The following is a 24,774-nucleotide window of genomic DNA, read 5'->3' as shown; positions in this document are numbered from 1 at the left end:
ATCCATTCCTTTTGAGCCTTTAGTAAAATATCCAGAATTAACTTACATACACAGTTCAGCAACTCATTCCCTCTGCACTATAACGTCTCCGTTATAATTCCATCAGCTCCTGATTTCTCCCTTTTCAACCTCTTAATTTTCTTTTTATTTCCTCAGAAACCACTTCCACAATCATTCTCAAACTCATAGTAATCTCTTTCACTCTCGTGTCCTTCAGCTCTGCTTTCTTCTGTCTTTCCCATTCAACAAATCTTCTTAATACTCACTCCATCACCTTCATTCTATCCTGAGAGCATCTCTCTATTTGCATTTTGTTATCTGAGGTCCACTTGCTCTCTAAAGTTTCTCTTAGCCTTTACTGTCTAACAAAGTAACTTCTTATTCTTCCTGGTTTAATTGCCCACTGTCACACTTCTATTTTGGTTCCCTGCTTCCCTTTTCCCTCTCACTTGTCTTTAGACTACCCTATCCATCCTTCTGTACACTTCTGTGTTATTTTTCTTCTTTGTGAAATTGTACCTTAAATAACCTTTTTCTTCCTTTTTAAACCTCTTATTTCCTGATTACAACACTTATGTTTTTTATTCCAATAATCCTCCTAAAATCTATTCCAATTTCCTTCTTATGCCATTCTCTTCTCTTAATTACAGTCACAGCTTCATTTTACTGTATCCTCTTAGAATCAAACTTTCTCTTCAACCAAGCATGTGAAGATGATTTACATATATATCATTTGGTAATGATTTTGGAATGCAGCACTCATCTTATAGGCTTATATATAAGCTAAGCATACACTCACACATACACACACATATACAGTATATATATAAGTATATATTTATGATATATATATATATATATATATATATATATATATATATATATATATATATACATATATACATATATATACATACATATATATATGACTTCTAATACTCTACATATCAGTCATTCGTCAATGGACTTTTAATAGTCTGAATCAGTCACGTTAACAAAAGTGAAATTATAATTATACGTACAAAAGTTATTATAATATATATATATATATATATATGTGTATATATATATGTATGTATGTATGTATATATGTATGTATGTATGTATGTATGTACGTATGTATGGGTGTGAATATATATAGAGAGAGAGAGAGAGAGAGAGAGAGAGAGAGAGAGAGAGAGAGAGAGAGAGAGAATCTACTGGTCACTTATTACCAGACTGTAATAGCCACAATGCCCTCTTAAGTTCCCGAATTCTTCACACTTTTTGGATACTCTTGTCACTACAAAGCCTTAGATCCACATGCAAGAAATATGAAGTACTGTTATTCTGATATCCGGTAGCAGGATTCGAACCCGCATCCCGAGTATCAGAACGAGGGCACGTTGCCGACCTGACCCCGAAGAGGATAAAGGTTTATTGCCTCTCAAACATACATACATATACCTGTCGAATTCAGATATGTTTATTAGAGCTGGAATAGACCCTTCCTTACCATCGTAGCCAAGTGGGTAATCGTTTTTAACTAGTATAAAGTGACCAGTAGATTCTATAAATACATATCAGTCTAAAATGCAATAAGAAAGATTTTAGCAAGGGCTTTTGGGATAAGGTTGCCATCCCGGTCAATTCCTGAAGGACGTTTAAGGCCTTCTTAAAATGATATCAGGAATTCACCCCAAAAGAACTGACGTCACCCTTATTCTACAGTACATCACAAGTTTTCAGACGGCAGGTTGTAGATGGATGTATATAGAACAAAGATGCACATGTATTGAAAATAAAATGTTATTCCATTAAATACGGAACGCAGATGATTAGAAGTAGCAAATCCAAAAGTGGCTGAATCGTTTATAATGTTAAACAGAGCAATTCACAGAAACTACGTTTAACAAATCATATGAATAACCTCAAAGAAGCAAAGTTACAAACTCATCGTCCTCAAATCCTCACAGATATTGAATTACGCTGAAACTTTGTTTCACGACAATTATAAGGATTGTCTATGACGCGAATGTGTTAACAAGGGAACTGCATTAAGTCTCATAATCATATGGTGATTTTTTAATGCGTAAGCTCAGAGATCTGGATCTTTAAACATATTCTATGTTGATGCTCAAATACGAATTTGAGCAGGACTTTATTTCTAATTTACATTTAGTTGGAACAACATACTTCCTTGCGTTTATCTCTATTCGATTTTTTAGTCACTAAAACCAATATGTTCAGAAACCCTTTGCACCCCCTTGCAGATATGACTGAATGGTGATTGCTTTTAGATATCTAATTAAATTTAGCTGAGATATCTAGCTAAATTCAACCTGGAATAATGTTGTGATGAAATTCCTGATCCTACTGCAGATGTTGACGATTATCAACTTGCCTACGCAAATCACTGAAGATTTTGTTGAACGCTTTCTTAAAATGACAAACAGAATTAGATTTCATTTTCAGAGAACCGGCGTTTTAAATCAACTTACAAAAGACTTTGGGTATCTAAGGATATCTGAAGCAGCAGTTCGTTGACAAGTATGAACACCTAAAATGCATAAAGAAGGATTTGAAAAGTTATTGAGGATTAAAAAAAAAAGAGAGAGATTTTAGGTTTTAGATGTAAATACGAGAATGGCTTATAATTTTCAAAGACTTCTGTTTATTTTTAAGAGAATAATTATGTAACGTTTGTATAAGTTTGATGTGTATATGTTTGAGAACGTGCACATACAACTGAATAAAGTTGATTGATTATTCAGTTATTTTGTTGTTATACTTTGCATGCACATGTGTTTAAGTGTTCAGTCTTTAAAAGCATTCGAATCCTTGTTAAGGTCATTCATGTTAATACAGTTTTCGTGACGTAATTGCAAAGCCACCAAAGGATATATTCTTGAATAGTAGTTCTTCGACATCAACTGAGGCAAATCTCTTAAATAATTCAGTGTACCGTGAATACGTAAGAAGCACATTTTCAAAGATCATGGAATCGATTACAAAATGACTAGCATTTATCATTTAACAATATTGGGCCCAGAGGTGAGAGGTAATAATGCTAAGTTGGACATTCAAGCGGTATTGACATATTTTGCAGGCCTTCCAATTAGCGAAGGTAAGTTGTGCTTGGTTAGTAGCTGGATGGACGTAGTGGTAATAAAGTCCCCAAGGCCATCTATGGGTCAGGTCATGGGGACTAAATACCTCTCTTAGTAACTAAGACACGGAAGGGTAGTACTACATGTATATGTGTTTATATCTATACACACACACACATATGCAGTATATATATATATATATATATATATATATATATATATATATATATATATATATATATATATATATATTTTATCACACCGTGATTTTATATACAATCATGAAGCTACAAATGTCGTTTAATATCAAATTCACGCTCAATGTCGTTTTAATATCTCCGATGGATCTCCGAATTATCACCGAAGGGAATTTATATAAGTGATAAATGAACAGGTACCACTGGGACGCGAACCCTTGACATGGACCCATTCAACGACTCAGTGGACGCTACCACCGCGCGGTGGTAGCGTCCACTGGAGTCGTTGAATGGGTCCATGTCAAGGGTTCGCGTCCCAGTGGTACCTGTTCATTTATCACTTATATAAATTCCCTTCGGTGATAATTCTCCATCGGAGATACTCGAGGTAGCGTGAATTTGATATTAAACGACATTTGTAGCTTCATGATTGTATATATATATATATATATATATATAGTCAGGGCAGGAATACTCTGGAGATTCACACTTCCTTTATTGTTTCTACGTTTCGTGATTCATAATCACATCATCAGGAATTCTATGGAAAATTAAATAAATTAATAAAAGTACTGAACGGCTAAAACTGAATTACGTTAAAACATTAGTCACTAAAAATCTATAAAGGCTGTTAAAAATTACATACACAAGAGCACACTTAAATGCATACACACAAAGCTTAAAATCACGTTACACGGACACATATGGTTACACAAGAGCACATTAAAAATAGCAAAATCACAAAACCCTCAAAATAAAAAAAAGGAATAAAAATTGTCTAATTTTAAGAAAATTCTTTTTTTTTTTTTCCTTTCCTTTCCAATAACAGAGAAACAAACAAAGACAGTAATATACATTAAAAAAAAAAAAAAGCAGAAGACGCTCACCTTACAGTGCAAACGATAGAACCACACTAACAGTAAAAGAAAAATATATACAGAAAAACAAAACAAAAGATCAGAGGTACAAATAGTAATGACCTATGGCAAAAACAATGGAATTGAGGTAGTTTGCGTGTTTAATGAAGGAACCCGTAGTTTAATGTTTAAAGACTCAAGTATCTGCAGTTTCTGTTGGTTCTGTGCCTGGCCAATAACTTTGAAATCATCATAATTTATCTGTGTTTGCACTTGGTGGCATGATTTCTTATGGAGGATAGCTCTGGATTGGAGAGTCGGCATCCAGTTCTATAGCTCACCCCCTTATGAGAGTGGGCCTGACCTGAGAAGCCGCCTGGTGGATCCAACGTATGTTCCCAGACTACATCTGGGACAAGTATATTCATAAACAACACCAGACGACATCAAAGGGCAGAGCTTTTATAGCTCCTGCTTTTTTAATTTCAAACTTAACTCTGTCCACACTCTCATACACCGTGCTTTAACTCTCACTTCTAATTGGGCCCTTTTTCATGAAGAAATCCTTTTCCTGCAACAATACTTTAACAATAATTGCTTTCCACACAAAACATTCTATAGAATTCTTTCCAGACTACTGAACAAATCATTCAGCCCTACAGTAAATTTTAATGTCCCTAAACTCCCTATATACGCCGTTTTCCCATTTTCACATGATAGTTTTAGAAGGGATTTCATTAGGATCGTTCAGAGGTACTTTGGGGCCATTGACATCAAACTCATCCCGAAAAATCCAAAGACAATCGGCTCATTCTTCGGGTTTAAAGATCGGCTCTGCCCTTTGATGTCGTCTGGTGTTGTTTATGAATATACTTGTCCCAGATGTAGTCTGGGAACATACGTTGGATCCACCAGGCGGCTTCTCAGGGTCAGGGCCGACTCTCATAAGGGGGTGAGCTATAGAACTGGATGCCGACTCTCCAATCCAGAGCTATCCTCCATAAGAAATCATGCCACCAAGTGCAAAACACAGATAAATTATGATGATTTCAAAGTTATTGGCCAGGCACAGAACCAACAGAAACTGCAGATACTTGAGTCTTTAAACATTAAACTACGGGTTCCTTCATTAAACACGCAAACTACCTCAATTCCATTGTTTTTGCCATAGGTCATTACTATTTGTACCTCTGATCTTTTTGTTTTGTTTTTTCTGTATATATTTTTCTTTTACTGTTAGTGTGGTTCTATCGTTTGCACTGTAAGGTGAGCGTCTTCTGCTTTTTTTTTTTTATAAGTATATTACTGTCTTTGTTTGTTTCTCTGTTATTGGAAAGGAAAAAAAAAGAATTTTCTTAAAATTAGACAATTTTTATTCCTGATTTTTTTTTTTTATTTTGAGGGTTTTGTGATTTTGCTATTTTTAATGTGCTCTTGTGTAACCATATGTGTCCGTGTGTAACGTGATTTTAAGCTTTGTGTGTATGTATTTAAGTGTGCTCTTGTGTATGTAATTTTTAACAGCCTTTATAGATTTTTAGTGACTAATGTTTTAACGTAATTCAGTTTTAGCCGTTCAGTACTTTTATTATATATATATATATATATATATATATATATATATATATATATATATATATATATATATATATATATATATATATATATATATATATATATATATATATATATATATGAGAGAGAGAGAGAGAAAGAGAGTTCCTAAGAATGAAGTTGATTTAGAAGAGCTTTTCCATTATATCAACACATTGAGATCTCTGTAAGTCTAATTCAGTCAAAGAATAACGACTTACATCACCACTTGGTAGGAACCTGAAAATCAAGCTCCATTAGCAAATCACGAAAGCTCCTTATGCGTGCCTTATTACCAGGAAAAAGCCCAATTATCGATGACTTTCAAACTATACTTAACAATCGCTCTAGTGGGGTTCCAGCGCCAGTTTTATGACAGGGGCGTGATCGTAAATCATGATTCCAGATACAAGGTCAGCGACTCTTTGACGGAAGGGTAAAGTTTGTCCTCTAAGAACTTGTCGACGTTGCTATATGTTATTCTTGGGGGCAAGGGTCATTGGACTCAGGGCAATTCCACTAAGCATGATTGTAGGTGAGGTGGGAAATGAGAAATGAGAGAGTCACAGAGTTACAAGGCTTATTTCAGGTTGCGTGAAATGATTTAGTACCATTCAGGGTCTGCGACGTGAGTAAGGGGTTTGTCATCTAACCTCTCGGTGACACTGTAATCAACTCACTCCGGACAGGAAGTGGCATAAAACAGACGCATAGTGCCCGTGGTAGCAGTATATTATGAAGGAAGAGTAATTATTACTTGAGAAGTTCAAGATTTAATTACATGACACATGAGAAATATGGCGCTCTGGAATGAGAATTAAATGGATCAGGGGGTAGTCCAGTGAATGTCCATTCTTTAATGTTCTCCAGCAGGCTTTATTTCACTAAACTCTTCAACTTATTCACCAGTCATAAAGGATGGTATTACATTCACCAGCCGTAAAGTGTGATATTGATGTTCCTACTTCCGGAACGTTTTTTATGGAAATTTTGATGATGGCCTTCTTATCAAGGACCTTTTTGTGCAGACTCATTACAAAATATTTTTTGCTTGAAGGTTTCCCGTTACAGACTTTTGATGTCTGCTGAACTAAAACAATATTTCACGGAGGAAAATTTTCATGGCAAAAGTGAAGATTTTCCCACGACGGTTTCCTTTTTTCTGCAAAAGTTTTTCCAAGAAATGTTACTCAATACAGGAACTTATTTCAGAATGACATTTCTTTGCACAAACTTTTACAAGGTAGAAACCATTTCAGTGCACAGACACCCCTTATTCTCATTTCTTTATTTGTTTTAAATTTCAAAAACTGGACCAGGCTTCAGAAGACATGAGATTACAAAAGCTTTTCCTGTGGGGATTATCTTTGTAAAAATTAATTGCAATGGACTTTATTTGCCGTTTCAGGGGGAATCAGTAGACTACGTAAAGGCAGACATTTTAATCTTTCAAGTAAAAATTTGATAGTGAAGATTTTATGCGCTTTGATGAAATAATGTACTATGAATCACCACAGTGTATCAATTTACCCAGTATGCAAAATATACCCAGTGAACAAAGTGTACTAATACTCAGTTGCTTAATGTATTCAGTGGAAAATCTGTACCTATCAGATAAATGCAATCGGATAATAACGATACTGTATTACAATGGATGGAAAACGGAGGGCAGAAAGATCCACAGAAGTTCTGTAAATTCTCTGGAACACGAGCAATAGGGTGGGAAAAGCTGTGCTGTCAATATTTGTTTTGTTGTCTGGAGAATGGAATGAAAAAAAATGTACTAATGAACAAGATATATGTGATGTGCCAAAGGAGTACATTTTATTATCCGAGCATATTAGGCATGCTTTGTCTACTTGGTGCATTTTGTTCATGGGGTAAACTTTGTATAAAACCGGGCGGACAAAGAAGGCTGCAGATTCTCCTGTATTAGCGGTGTCACATGGGCGCGTTTTTGTAGCATTTGGTAATAGTATCGGGTAAATTTAATCTACTGTTTACATTTTGTAAATGGGGTATCAAAGGTCCATTGGGTACATTAGGTAAGTTTTGTCCAAGGCATAATTTTTCCACTAGGTATGTTTTACCCATTGGATAATCTGGACACACATTTCTCATCTGATATGTTTTGTCCCTCGGGTATAATCTATCTATCGGGCATTTTTGTACAGTGGATACAGTTTGTCTGTCGTATAGATTTTTCCCATTGTTTGTTTTTTGACAAGAACCAATGTCTAACTAAAGAATGGAAACAGAAAAATATTTTGCTATTTCAACAGGTTTTTCAACAGGTTTTAAAACATATAGTGATTCTTAAGAAGCAGTAGATTTGAACTCCGTTTCCGATATATTAGCAGATATTCTTGCATTTTCTCTGCAATAAATGATGTTTTTTGCTTCGATCAGTATTTTATTACAATAATGGATTGATGTCGTGCTTCTAGATGGCACTAGTGTGCGGTTTTAGTTTTGCATTTATAGTTTTAATTAAAATTTTAAAGATCTATTCAAATCAGTATAATTTTTACTGGTTTCCATCTCAAACAAATTTCCACGCAATATGTTTGAATTTTCAGTTTCATAAATAAGATGCTTACCCTTTTGGCGAAACATCTCTCTGGGAAATTTGCTTTTCTATTATATTTTACTTCTAGAATTACCAGAATAAAAAAGAATTTAAATCTTTTGGCTTGTTAGCGTGGCACAGGTAGTATCATGCCCAATATCATCGACAGGGACGGTAAATACTCCCACGAAATCAGAGGGTATTTAACATAAGACTTCAAGATTCAAGCAGCATTTTGTTCCAAATGAATATTGTTGTATAAAGTTGTCCTATTTATGAATCTTCTAGAAAAAGAGTTGAAAATGTACTTAACAAAACAAGATGTTGATTCATATGTAGACCTTAACCTAACATGAACTAGATAACCGCCAGGGCTTTTCAAGTCGCCCAGAAAAATTTGAATGTTCGGGTAATCTAGTGCTGAGAAACAGCCTACGAAAGATGTGTTTGACTTTTGTCTGGTGGCCTATAGTCATTGGCATTAATCAGCTCCTTAATCAGAAGGCATGCTTTAGATCTTGCAGTTTCAAGTCTATCCGCAAAACTTGAAGACTCCAGATCATCAGTTTGATTATTTCACAGAAATGGTTGAGGACGTGGAAGATGCAGCGGTCATCCACAATCAAGTTTTTGGTTTTTAAGGGCTTCAGCTTTCTCTAAAAAATGTAAAGTTTGTAGTTATTTTGACTTTTAAGTTAACGCTCAAATAAGAGTATTCGAGTCGTTACTCATTTACACCAAATTCCCAGGGGGAAATTCGTTTTGAGAGGGTGCATGAGAGACAAAAATATGGTTACCGTCGTCTCCCCAGAAAGGATCTCCCAAACTTAACTCTCATTTCTACTATGTGAGTACGAAAGTACCCAGTACCTTAAAAATGTTTATACCTAATTCTGAAATTAGAGGTTAAATTGATTTCATGGGCAGGATGACTTACGAGCAACTCATTCATCTGACGCAACGTAGACAAAGACATATCAGACTAGGAAAATGGTTCCGTTGAGGGAATGCATTTAAAATGCAAAGATGGATGCATCAGGAAATGCACCGTCATTTTTCGCACTGCCTGTTTCGCGAGAGAGATTTATGATATCTCCCGTCAAAGTCTTGCGGAGCATAAATAAAGTGTCACTCGTGATGCCTGTTTTGTTCAGATTTTTAGGCGGCGACCCGCTCATGCGCATTTGCATCACGTGCGTGACGTTGCTTCATATTTCTGCTTGATCTGGGTCAACAGAGAAGGTAATGATGCTTCATGGAAATTGCGTGTTGCTATGGAATCGTTATCTGTAATAAGGGTTATATTTTATTACGACACGTTGGCTTAAGAAACCGCCGGGGCTTTCTGCTGCTCGTTTGTCGTTTTGGCTGTAAAGAAAGGTCGGTAACCTTTCGCGTAAGCACGTCTGATGCATCATTCTTACTCGAATTATTCCTTACGTGTCCTAGTGGTTCGACGTTCAGCAGGTTTCTGAAGCTACGAGATAATAAGTTATTAGAAGGAACGATAATTATCCTTTTTAAAAAAGTCTGTTATTAGAGGAACGATAATTATCCTCTTTAAAAAGTATCCTTTTTTGTCATTTGTAAGTGGCAATTAGTCCTGTTTCTCAGAACTGAAAATCAAGAAATGTATGGCCAGTAACCTAACAATCCCTTCTTTTTTTTTTTTGTCTTATGTATAACAAAATGAGGCAGAACATGTTTATGAAAGAGGTGTTGACAACTGTAAAGAGGAGACTCATACAATTCATCTAGAGGAATATAATTTGAAACCATTCCAATAATGTTATTATTATCATCATCAATATTATTTTAGAACATATATTGCTGTTATTTCAGTTTTCACTTTTTTTATGTTATTATAACTATTATCCTATTGTAATGATAATCATCAACATCAAAGTAATAAAATAATACAAAATCTGTTATTTTCTCTCTCTCTCTCTCTCTCTCTCTCTCTCTCCAAACAAGGTGAAAGGACCCTTCATGTTCCCTCGATATACGTTCTTCTACCACGTTCTTATATTTCTGAGGAAATTTCGGTCTGCGTGATCTATTTTCACCGTTCAGAAGTATGTATTGCCTAAGAGCACTGAGGAGCCTCACTTGGGAGCTATTCATACTTAGAGTACAAGTGAAAGACTCCTCCCTTTCAATGCAGTTGTCTTTTCTTACGAACATAGCGGCAAGAAGAATATATATTATATAATATATATATATATATATATATATATATATATATATATATATATATGTATATATATATATATATATATATATATATATATATTTATATATATATAATATATATATATATATATATATATATATATATGTATATATACACATGTATAGAGATTTATATGTATGTATATATATATATGTATGTATGCATGCATGCATGTATGTATATATATATATATATACATACACACATATATATATATATATATATATATATATATATATATATATATATATATATATATATATCTAGTCCCCTTTTAATCTAGCATAAAAGCTCAGGATTACACTTTCTCATCATGCACTTATTTATTTAGTCAAGGTGATTCATATGAGCAGAAATTCAGTGTGCAAAGCGCATTTATGGTGGCGTAACTCAGGTAGAAGCTGTATAATGTGGAGTGTTAAGGTTAAGATTAGGAAAAATGTCATTATTTACAGGAGGTGTCATGTCGTGAACCAATTGCATGCCTGACGTCAGAATAAAACTTTATTTGGTGAGAATAAAAATAGGGTTTGACCGTGTCGGTCATTTTTCTGTCAAAAAGCCTGCGTGTCCCGGTCAGTAAAGCACTGACGAATTCATGAGTGAAGATTTGATCTTACTTCGATATTACATTATATTTGAAGCCAATAACTGTTTTGAAAAATATTTGTCAGTGAATTTTACACTTTCAACTATTCTTTACGATATCGTTATTCACGGTGTCTTGACAATTACTCTCTTTTAATCTGTGCGAGTTATTACCTGCCTCCCACTTCCCAAGATTAGATCATCTTTCTATGTTTAAGAAGCAGATCTAAATCTGGTCGGATAAAAACTTCAAGATAATGAGAAAGAAAACAAAAGAAAAGAACTGGGCAGAGAAGTAATGGAACCAAGGTGGTTTAAGTGTTACTGATCATTCCTAGTAAAAAAAAGAGAAAAGTAGGAGTAAGGATAATATAATCAAGGGAATTTGTTTAAATGAGACGACAAGAGGACGACAAGAGAGAGAGAGAGAGAGAGAGAGAGAGAGAGAGAGAGAGAGAGAGAGAGAGAGAGAGAGTTTTTCCTACCTCCCTTTCCTATGGTTTCATTTTTAATGGTCTTACTAATTTTTCGTTTGGTGCCGAAGAGTCCCTTACTTCAGTGTTATATACGTAATCCTTCATATAGGTGATTCTGTTTTGCTTTCTCTCATTTGCTTTAATGCTTTAGTACCTTTTATCTATGCACGTTTTTGTTAATGACTTCGACTTGCTTAGGCTTGATAGGGAGCTATCTCATATTAAACTCACTGTTAAAAATTCTTCCTTGACAACTGCTCTTGAAACACTGCAGTTCTGCCTCCTTTCATAAGAGGAAATTGAATAAATAATGAAGTTGCAAATAAAGAACACATTCATGATGATAGTAGTGATTACAGGCAAACAAACAAATAAAAATAACGAAGAACAAATTCACTGAAGTGGAAGCAACATCTTGATTTAAAAACAGCTATTGTAAGTCAAATGAAATGTGGCTATTTTATCCCTAGTTCTCCTTCAGAGTATTTTTTTAGTAAGTATAGACAATTCTTCAGAATGGAAGAGGTATTACATTTCGAAAATAATATAAGAGGATTGCTATAAGGAGAGACCCTGCCAGCTACTGTCCTATTGTCCAGAGTCCGTTTCGTTGAAGCTGACGGTAAATATTCGTGACTGATATCGACGTAATCTCTGATTGGTGGTCAGCAGCATGGTCCTCCGCCAATCATGATCAGCTTCAGTGATATCAGATGCGGTTATTAAGTCTCAAAAGAAAACAAGTAAAAAATGCGCCGAGGTCTCTTCGGCGCAGTCGAGTTTTCTGTACATCGTATAATCAAGGCCACCGAAAATAGATCTATCTTTCGGTGGTCTCGGTATAATGCTGTATGAGCCGTGGCCCATGAAACTTTAACCACGGGCCGGTGGTGGCCTGTCCTATATCGTTGCCAGATAAAATAAAAATAAAAACTACTGAGGCTAGAGGGCTGCAATTTGGTATGTTTGATGACTGGAGGGTGGATGATCAACATACCAATTTGCAGCCCTCTATCCTCAGTAGTTTTTAAGATCTGAGGAATATAGTCCGAAAACTGTAAAAAGCACAGCTGAATATTACTCTCCAGTGCTTCTCGGCCTATCTAAAATTTACTCCGCAGTCACTAACTGTCGATATTTCATCCGGAGTCGGGTATTATTTTTCTGGAATGGAAATTCGTTTCCCAAGACTAGGTGACAGCCAGACGAAGAAAATAAAAGCCTAGGTTAAATTCGTAACGGTTGCTTCATGGAGAATAAAGGAAAGGCGTAATAATTCAAAGTTCACCTCCGTCTATCCCGCGCGTATAATTTATGTATTTTCTTGATTACTTCCTCGCGTATCAAGGTATCGATTGAGGAGGTCGGTTCATGTTCGTAATGGACTTAATTCTTTCGTATCGGAGTTAATTTGTGAGCTTAATTGCAGAGGCAAAATGGTGGACATTGTTGCGTGCATGTAGGTAAAATTTAGTTACACGTATTTACTGCGCACAAAAAAAAAAAATAAATAAAAATAAAAAAATAAAAAAAAGAGACGATAATATGCTGTTTCATCACCGAACACCGCGGCGAGCAATAAATTTTCCAGAGCTTGAATTAAAACTTCATCCACGGGCACAAGGAAAGCAGTGTAAAGTAGCCTATCTAAGACCTATAAGTAGTCTTTGATAACTTAAGGTATGAGTCTAAAGCAAGTATAAGAATAAAAACAATAAATAAGCTTTCAGCTCTGGAAAATTGTTAACCAATTCTTCAACTAAAGTGTTGTTGCATGAATTTGTGAGACGAGCATTATAATGGACGTCACTGGCAAAAATCAAATACTCCAGATATGCAGATGATGAGGGTAGGCTCGGCTACAACACAGGTTGTGATTCATGATCAGTTAACTGATTGCTCTATATAAACCTTTTTTAGCAACAACAAAGGGACAGCCGGCCCCCTTCAAAAAAAAAAAAGTAATAAACGTAGATATACATTTGAGTTTAAAAGAAACGTATGTTCGAGAGGACATGGAGTGGAGATGATTATAAGAGAAGAAAGAAAATTAGAAATAAGGGTTGAGCATGCGCACATAGCTGGATAAAAGAAAAAAAAAGAAAGACAATGGAGGTAAGAAAGAACAGGTAGAGGATTAGGGAAACGAAGGTTGGAACATAATGAAGTGAAATAAGGGATGTTAAAAGATGAATAGATGAGATCGAAGCAAGGCAGGAAACGGATTTCGAACGCCAGCGAAGCAAGGATAATCAACCACACACACAAATATATATATATGTATTTATTATATATATATATATATATATATATATATATATATATATATATATCATGAAAAATGTTATTTATAAAGGTATTTATAATTACAACTTGCAATAATTCTAATCCCTAAGTTTTCTGCGATGTAAAGTTTCTTCGTGAGACCTCTGGTGACAAGAGTGTTCTTTGTTTTTATAATCGTAACTTTCGGCTCCTCCACTTTTGATTTTGGTATCCTTTTGTTTAGTAAACTCCGTAAGTAGAAAACTTGTGCAGTTAGATTCAATCCTCTGTGTTTACACGGCGAGGCAATTCTTGAAGTGTTGTAAACATTGTAAGTACTCGAGATATTGCTCATTCACATATTCTATATGTTGGTTGTCATGATATTATCATAAGGTTGTGAAAAGGGTGTTATTGATGTTACGGTTTTGTTAAAGTGTTATTCTGGGTTGTTGCATTTTTGTGAATGGTTTAATCATGTATATGTGTTATTTTCTTAATTTCGAATTTAAATATATGGTGACCTTTTCTCCCAGTTGCTCTATTGACACTAAGTGGCTTTTGGCAAGGTATAAAGTGGTAAAATAAAGGGAGTTAAAAGTTCAGTAATAAGGAAGGCTATTGAAAGAACCTATGGCATTATATATATATATATATATATATATATATATATATATATATATATGTATGTACGAATATATACTGTATATATATATGTATGTATATATATGTGTGTATATATAGATATAGATATATATATATATATATATATATATATATATATATATATATATATATATATGTCGTGGTGTTTATGTATTAGCGATGAAGGCAATAGCCTACGTATATAAACGTGAATATAAATGAGTGTAACAGTGTTTGTGCCACAGTATGTATGCACACTTATGTGTATGTATAGGCTTATACATGCATACATATATATATATATATATATATATATATATATATATATATATATATATATATATATATATATATATATATATATATATATATATATGCATATATATATTTTTATACATGTGTGCGTGTGTGTGAATAGGCCTATAGATAGATAGATAGATAGATAAATATATATATGTGTTATATATATACTGTATTTATAACATATATATATATATATATATATATATATATATATATATATATATATATATATATATATATATATATATATATATACTATATACATAATTATATATGCGCATTGCCTTCACTCGCTCATACACCAACACCACGATATCCTTTCTCCTTTCTCTTAGTGTTAAGAGAGTATTAAGCAAATACATTATTCAGTCGTCCATAGCACGGCTGCCCTTGACTATAGCTGTCCTGTTGATGAACCGTTTCCGATACATCGCGCGGTTAATTGACCTCCTTTTCTCTCGATCCTACATCTGTCATGCGGCCGCTCGGAATGACTGATCTCTCTCTCGATTTATCGTATTCATTAGTTTATTTTAACTGGCCTCTCTGTATGACTATCATTACAGGAATTATTATTTTTTCTTCATTCGTTCTTTGCGTATTGCTGTCAGGAGGTTACGCTGGGATTTATTCCTTTTATGTCTTAGGATTTATCTGCTTTTCCACGTAGGGGGTAGTGCCGTCAGTGCATCTCGCGCGGTGCACTGTAGGCAGTACTTAAGGTTCTTTGCAGCGTCTCTTCGACACCTAGCTGCAACCTCTTTCATTCCTTTTACTGTACCTTCGTTCATATTCTCTTTATTCCATCTTACTTTCCACCATCTCCTAACAATTGAATTATTGTGCAACTGCGAGGTTTTCCTCCTGTTACACCTTTCAGACATTTTTTATGCCAATTTCCGTTTCAGCACTGAAAGGCCTCATAGGTTCCAGCGCTTGGCCTTTGGCCTAAGTCCTATTTTCTATTCTATTCCATTCTTATCTGCTTCCATTATCGGTGGATCTTATGGTTAATCCTTTGTATTTTTTCTGTGGCCTCTTTTGATGAGAAGGAAGGGGTGTTGGACGGAAGTGGGTTCTGCACTGCTGATGAGGCTTCTATGTTCATACTTGAAGTGGCTGATGCTGATTAAGGTTCCTGCCGAAGGACTCATCCTTGATTCCCCCGTCAAAAGAATATGACACCAACTGCTGTCGTGTTCCTTTCTGGAGTCATCCTTGCTAGTGGAAACAGTTTATTGGGAACAATGAATTAGGGTATCTGTGGATTTTGTGCTGACATGACAGTGCACTTTTATTCAAGGTCATGCGGTGATGAATCTTAATTTACTGCGCATTCACTTACATGATATATTTATTTGTTCTTAAAATAGCAGGTATTTTCAAAGCACTGGTATTATACTAGAAAAATTGATAATCCGAAACTTAATTTCTTATTCTTTGTCCACGAATCGCTTTATGTACGTATATATATATGTATACATAATACACACATGTATGTATATATATATATGTGTGTATATATATATACATATATATATATATAAATGTATATATATATATATATATATATATATATATATATATATATATATATATATATATATATATATATATATAAATAGCCCACACACATCAGGCAGGAAGGCAGACAGGAATACTCTTGACCAGTCATTTGATTACATGTTTATTCCCAACGTTTCATAATCCATGATTACATCATCAGGGATTCTAGAATAAAAAAAAGCAAAAATCATTGACTATAAAAATCACAGACAAATACACAAAGGCAAAGTCAGAACAGAAAAGAAGACAATCGACTAAAAGGAGGAATTATACACAAAGGACACCGAGGAACAGGCAAAACACTGAGAAATGAATCAGAACTAAGAGAACACATACAAGACGAAGCACAACAAATTTTAGATTTACCTTTTAAAACCACTAAATGGTTAGAACCACAATATAAAGAATAAAAAAGTAAAAAATGATTTTAAGGTTTGGAGCCAACCTGTCAGTACGACACAAATAGAGGAAATGAGGTTTAGGAAAGAAAAGCAAATCAACGGAAACATTATTATTGGGACAGGTATGAAGGAACAGCCGAAATCGGAGTGATCAGTTTCGGAACGAGCTGTTTTGTCATCAACGACTCGAGTATTGGTAGTTCCTGTTGGCTCGAATTCGTCCACTTATATGGAAATCTCTTATTTCAATGGGAGTTTTACAAATCGTGGTTTATGAAACGTTGGGAATAGACTTGTAATCAAATGACCAATCAAGAGTATTCCCGTCCTCCTTCCTGCCTGCTGTCTGTATTCGGTCATTCCTGTCCCTTGCTCATTGGTGTGTGATATATATATATATATATATATATATATATATATATATATATATATATATATATATATATATATATATATATATATATATATATGCACACACATCTATATAAGTATCCATGTATATATTCACACATACACATATATATGTATATATAACCATATGACGTATATATATATATATATATATATATATATATATATATATATACATATATATATATATATATATATATATATATATATATACATATATATGCATATACATACAGTATATATGTATGTATGTATATGTGCTGGCATTGATAAATCTATAAGCGTATCTGTGTGTCTGTAGTTTTCATGCTTCGGTTGCAATATAAAGCGAATCTTGTTCCATTAGCATGACTGTCAAGTTCTGCCCGTGACTTATGCCTTCCATCTTCCGCTTGGGCGTCCATAGAGCAACTCCATATTTGGATCACATGTATTAAATAATGCAGTAATCATGTTCTGCACTGGAATGCCCTGGTCTTTTCATAAGTCTCATTCTCTCTCTCGGGCCTTTAATCCGCCTCTTCGAAAAGGGTGTGGCTCAAGGAAAAAAAATTAGTACCACAGTTGCTGTTGCAATTTTGTGCTGAAAATTTCATCCTCTTCCACTTACTTATGCATGTTTCCAAGAACGTTCATCAGCAGCGCGCCGACACCCGCCCCCTTTCATTTCCTCAGCCCCTACAAGGCCTACACCATGTAGCCTACTGCTCGTTACTCATCTCTACCTCTTATAGGATCTCTCGTACTTCGTTTTCTTCAGCCCTGTCATTCCGTCGATCCAGGACACTCTTGTTATCCCTCTCCTTCCTCGCGAAACTTCAAAGTCGCCCATTTTTGTCTGTTCTCTCCACATGACCAGAGCACCTCAAAAAGCGAGCTAGTTGCTCATATACAAAACTTTTTTTTTTTACCACATCATGACGTTTCTACATTTTTGGCCTTTTCAACTTCCCGCACGCCACATAAACTGCATAAACATTTAATCATAGTAGTTTCCACTATTTTCATTCATCAGCATTCACCATTCACGCTTCATTTCCATTAAGAGGGGGTACCCCAACTATCAAATTATACATTCCGACCATCTGCCTTTGCTAGGGGCTCTTCTGTTCTTCCAATCCTTTTGCTAAAACCCAATACCTCCCCTCCCTCGCTTATTATGTACCTTGGCTGTAATTAATTCATTACCCACGCACCTATACACATAAAACACACACACACGCACATTTTATATGCGTATATGTATATACAGTATGTAAATGTATATATCCAGTATATATAAATATATATATATATATTTATATATATATATATATATATATATATATATATATATATATATATATATATATATATATATATATATATATATATATATATATATATATATATATATACAGAGAGAGAGAGAGAGAGAGAGAGAGAGAGAGAGAGAGAGAGAGAGAGAGAGAGAGAGAGAGAGAGAGAGAGATTCGTAACCATGACCGTAGGTGCGAATGAATAACTCTTGCCCAGATTCAAATCGATACTGCTGTTGCTCCCTCAACCACTACAGTTATTATTATTATTATCAGTATCATTAATCGTAGTAGTAACTTAATCAATAAGTAATTCCTTTACTTCATATATCTTAAGTATATTGCTTTAATGCGCAAGCCATCATTAGAAGCTTTTGGAAGTAGGTTATTTGGATTAATTTAAAAAAATAGTTATAGTGATGTATTCTCATGGCGTTTTTTTTATTTATATATTGAGGAAATTTTGCTCGTTAATTTGTCCGAGTGGCTCAACGGCCATTGTTCTGAAATGGATGAGGCCGTTTTGAGATCAAAATATGTAATGAATTACAAATGATCATTAGATCAAAAAAATCGTAGCCTATCTATGCTTGGCTGAGACTAGGTTTCGTGGTCCTCTTCACCTGAAGGTGAAGAGGAGCCTGCATTGGAGGGAAACTGCTTTTGAGCTTTCCCTGATAGCAAAAGGGACACGTACTGACCACGGACGTCAGTTCATTGTCTAACATGACTTGCATAGTAACAGAATAATAAGCAAAGGGTAAGACCCTTGCAATCTTCAAGTAATCATTTAACGTCTTCTGAATGAATCTGCATCAACAAGCAAATGGTTAAATGGAATTAGATACTCTAAGCAATGTTTTCCCAGTAGAATTCAAGACCTTTGAATGATCGTGTACAGTCTTTGTTACTGATAACGTCCTGTTCTCAGCTATTGTCATCTCGAATATCTCTGGTGTGCTTGTGGAATTGGGAATTCTGTGTCCTCTTGGCACTGTTGGTACGTAGAAGGAGTAATCTTAAGAAATGCATTTCCTTTTGTGAGTAGTCGTGGAATTCTCCGATTTGTTTCGAATATCAGTTAAAAATAACTGCTTCGTATATCCGTTATTTTAACATACTGATCACTCATTTTGTTTTTCGATTTTTGCTCCGATCTCTCTCTCTCTCTCTCTCTCTCTCTCTCTCTCTCTCTCTCTCACACATTCAGCGAATAGTCTATATTTCACAGAATTAGAAACTGATAAGTTTGTAATTCAGGTTTGATGTAAGTTTTTCTAGCACAAATTCAACCCATCTATCATCCCAGGGCGTGGAGGCTATGAACTTAATCTTCAGTATTCGGCCCATCTTGACATGAACCAGTCAATCAGTCAGTGAATAGCTGAATCAATGTTTTACGAGACAGCAGGCAGAAAGGTGTTGCTGGCCGCGTTACAATGAACCCACACATATTCTCTTTAGTGTCTGACATGGAAATGGATAGCGACCTTTGCTATTTTAGCCTTTAAAAGCGATATTACTGTTGGCTTCGACATCATTTCCCTCAGAAGACGGAATAGTTGTTGCCATCATTCGATGTCACCTGATGGGAATAGATGTAGCTGCCAGTCTCAGCTGAGATTATAGTATGGTAGCAAGTGGTGTAGTTAGAGTATACAACAGGGGTTTCCTGAATAGCCGATCTTGTACTGTACTGTACGTTCATTTCCAAGTCCATTCCCCCTGCCGCATCCAACTATGTCGGTTCTGAGCGTTTGGCAATACTGGTTGTTTTTCTACTGTAGTGGTGCCAGAGGAGAGGCATTTTTTGCAAGAATTTTTATTCTTCCTATATGCTGCTGTAAATGGCGCCAGCTTTAAATCGTTTGCTCGAGCATTGTTGAGATATTCTTTAAGTGTCTGGATGCCTGTAGTATCCAAAGGCATTTATTTCCAAGTTAAATTTTTCAAAGTAGTGGTTTATTGTTTCTAACAATAAATGGTGATTATGATGAAGGACGACGAGAGAAGGCTTTATGCTTGGCCTTCTTCAGCGCATTTTATTTTTAGATTATCTCTCTCTGCATGTCATCTTGCTTGAATGCACAAGTAAGATTCTCTAATCTCCGTTTTTCTTGTATTTAAAAATGATTAAACTATTGTGTGGAAGCTACGTGTCCTTTGTGACTTTAAGGATGACATAAACTTATGATAAGTTTATTTACTTCACTTTTGCTTTGCTGTCAGCTGTTAAGTATTAGTTACATTTCCACGGGACCTTCATATCATCCGCAATGGTCAAACTTTTCTGTTCAACATTTACCCAAGTATATTCAGCCAGTTCCGTCCTTCTCTCGATTCTCAGGGTAAAAAGAATGAACTTTTTCTTTCTCTGACAAGAGGGTCATCGAACATTTATTCCTCTATCACTCCATGCCTTAATCTAATGATTTGTATATTTGTGACTTTCCAGTTCACTCATCCAAGTTAAGATTTGTGTACCTGCTTCTATATTGAGAATTCCCTCGTAGTGGAATCACAGGAATGAATTAAAGGAGGTCGATTATTTTTTCTTCTTGCTTTCAACCTTTGAATTAGGGAATTATTTGAGGATTTATACTGATATATTTGTCGTGAGAGGAACTTCGACTTCTGGGAAGGGAGTTCGTGCCAGACAGAAGGAAATAGAAAAGTGTATATAGAAACTTAAATATGAATGTGGCAATGACTGTCGTCTTTTATTTTCTTTGGAGCTCCCATCTGTAAGGGGAAACGGCTCGGTGTTGAAAACGAAGTGTCTGTCATAGAAAAAGGGAGTGCAAGATGCACTTCCACTCACATGAGATGTATGAAAAGAAATAAGTAAAGCAGATGACTGAGAGAAAATGTACTTCGAAAGTGAAGCTGATTTCACCGATGCAGAGTTTATCAAAGATGCTTCGTTCAGAAAGTTTAGAATTTTATTTTGCAGCTATTCGTCAAAGTAAGCCTGTCTTTAGATATTTTCTTTGCTTTTGCTTTTCAAATGCATCATATATTTTCCCGGTTCAGTCGTTACGTGATTGTTTTACAAGAACAATTCTTCATCAAGAACGACTTATGAGTGGCCTGGGAAGACTTTTAAACTATGGGAGTGTTTTCGCCTGTTGGGATCTAAACAACCTATAAATAAACTCAGTTATGTCATATGGCATCAGTGAAGTACTGTGGAAATGTCTATATGAGCCAGGGAATCTTTCCTTATAGCCGCGGCCAACGTATCCGAATTCTTTGTAATCGTTTGCTGGTAACCTGCAGTTGAGTAATCGGGCACACTGCTGACCTGTGGGTTGACAAAGTACGATAATATAATTCATCAAATTACAGATAAAGTTCAGATGAAAAGCTCAGCTCCAGCTTTCGAAATATTCTCATTAACCAGAGGAAAATTCCATGTGAAATCAATTTTTGTGATCAACTCTTGCCATTGCCACAGTGACGTAACTCTCCCAAGAGATTAACCAGCAACTGATATTTTTCTTTGTCAGAATAAAACTATCTTTATTCCCTTCGACTCTCCAGTTAAGGTAATTAAAGTGAGAGGGCATTTTCGTGTTGTTTCATCTCTCGGAAACTGATCTAGTTTTCGCTGATTTCTCAAATGACTGTGAAAATGGCATCTCCTGGAGTATGCAATACCTGCCACGGTAGGTGAATGGTTTTCCACAAACTTTTATGCTAATAGCTAATGTTTTTGTAGATATAGCTTGAATATCTACTGGCTTTGCGTAGTAATGCTAATGAACGTTCTTTCCCAGATTGTCTGTAGAGAAGAGTATCATGGAGAAACATATAGTGTTCATATAAAATATACAAGATTAATATTTGGGATTAAATCCTGATAAAACATTTTACCATGGTGACCGAAGATTAACACCTGCTGTTATCAAGAGTTAGAAATCCGATGTAATTCACTAGGACAAAGTCAAAAGATGAAGGTTTTATTTTTAATCCTGGAAAGGGAATACGTGACAGTAGTGTCTGTTAAACTGAATAAATTTGCAAAAGAAATCTTTACCTTCCTGTATCGGGGAAGTGTCGTTTCAAGGGATTGACGCTTAGTAACATCGAGCATTTCTACAAAAAACGGAATTGGGCCATGCACGCAGATTTTTATACAGCAGCACATGTAAGGGCAATGTGCCCTTCACCCTCTCTCTGCTGTTTTCCTCTTTAGAATATAACTAGATAAAATAAATGAAAACTAAATTTCGTAAAACGATGAAGAATAATTCGACGATAATTAAGTGCTTCAACCGTAACTTCCGCTAATTAGGTAACATTATTCCAAAAGAAAAAGTAAAAAGTTGAAAGAGATGGAAAAAACAGACGGAAGAGATGAGTCAAATTAATGGCTTAATAATTCCTGTTATTCTTTTTGTATCCTTATGATTTAAATCTGACACTTGCTTGAGCTTTTTAGACACAAAACTACGCTTAAATGCTTAAGTGTTTTCACCACCCACTTATTGTCACAGATGTTTTGTTTTCGAGAATATACAATGCATTAATCACTTTTATGAACAAGGTTTTTTTGTTCATATTCTGTGATTATTAGTTAGTGGAGGTGATATATGAGGAGTCCTCAGATCACAATTATCTATTAGTGATAGTTGTAATATACTCTTGGCATACCTGTGCCTGAGTAGAAATACCCTGCTGGGGAATTTTACTGAGCAATGATTTTTAATGAAATCATTTGTTTGCACATTTTACCTGATCATAGCAGCACAAAAATTAATATTTTCCGAAGTTTATGAGTTTCCAGTTCAAAGGAAAGATGAGTAAATATTCGTAGAGGGACAATATTAGTTAGCAATAGAAATTAACTTTATTTTTAGTTTTCTGTAAAAGAAAACTATTGTGCCAGCTTTGTCTATTCGTCTGCCCTCAGGTCTTAAAAACTACTGAGGCTAGAGGGCTGCAAATTGGTATGTTGATCATCTACCCTCCAATCATCAAACACACCAAATTGCAGCCCTCTAGCCTCAGTATTATTTATTTTATTTAAGGTTAAACTTAGCCTTAATCGTGCATCTGGGAACGATATAGGACAGGCCACAACCGGGCCGTGATTAAAGATTCATGGGCCGCGGCTCATACAACATTATGCCGAGACCACCAAAAGATAGATCTACTTTCGGTGACCTTGATTATACGCTGTACAGAAAACTCGATTGCGCTGAAGAAACTTCGGTGCATTTTTTACTCGTTTTGTCTTACGACATAAATATCCAATTCTCTTTTTCAAAAGGGCGTGGTCTCTCTCTTCCTACTTACTCTTCCTTCTTCCACCTGTGTCCCTTATTGAACCTTTTCCTATTGTCTTCGTTTCCCGTGATTTTTTCTTTCCCAGTATATATACCTCTTCTATCCTGAGTCACAGGCAGCTGCTTCCGATTGCTAATGCGTGATCATTTCCGCCACTTTTAATGAGTTTTAACTTGTTTTTATGCTCTCTCTCTCTCTCTCTTTCTAGATATATATATATATATATATATATATATATATATGTATATATATATGTATATATATATATATATATATATATATATATATATATATATATATATATATATATACTGTATATATATATGTACACAACACACACACACACACACACATATATATATATATATATATATATATATATATATATATATATATATATATATATATATATATATATATATATATATATATATATATATATATATATATATATATATACATACATACATACAATACATACAAGAATTCCTATGAACATAGGGAGTCACTCAGAGGCGGCCGTTAATTACGCATCCATTTGCGAGCAGGACCATAACTTTTCAATTTCCCGGAAAACAATTGGTTGGCGACGCCTTTTCCGTGGACCTAATTCCATTGTCTTGATATGTCAAGGCAACTCCTTCGTTGCCTAAGTAATGGAGAAAATAAAAACGAACTAAAGAGACCCGAACCAAATTGGTTTTTGTGCTGCGAAGACTAGGTTTGGTAGGCGTGGCCTGGCAGTTTCTAAGAAAATAAGGTTCAGTATCTATACGTTTGGATCAATTCATACAGCGCAGTTGGTGTGTTAATATAGATATATAAAAGGAAGAATGAAGACTGAAGCATTAATTTTCTGATGTTCAATGGACATTTATGTAGAGATGCATAAATTACATTAAAATACACACACACACACGAAATGAAATGTTAAGCGTACGCTAACTTTATTTTAAATGATAACGAAAAATTGTGGCATAAATATACTTTT

The 24,774-nt window shown here is 34.9% G+C and overlaps 1 protein-coding gene across 4 annotated transcripts in view; it reads left to right on the top strand.

Moving 5' to 3' along the window:
- Positions 1 to 24,774, top strand: part of LOC136851613 (uncharacterized) — a 108,068-nt gene that overhangs the window by 10,833 nt on the left and 72,461 nt on the right. The gene's annotated exons all lie outside the window — the stretch shown is intronic.

Source organism: Macrobrachium rosenbergii, chromosome 23 (genome assembly GCF_040412425.1).
Source record: "Macrobrachium rosenbergii isolate ZJJX-2024 chromosome 23, ASM4041242v1, whole genome shotgun sequence".
Taxonomy (NCBI): Eukaryota; Metazoa; Arthropoda; class Malacostraca; order Decapoda; family Palaemonidae; genus Macrobrachium; species Macrobrachium rosenbergii.
The sequence above is the reverse complement of the archived record's forward strand: the minus strand, read 5'-3'. Positions and strand labels throughout refer to the sequence as shown.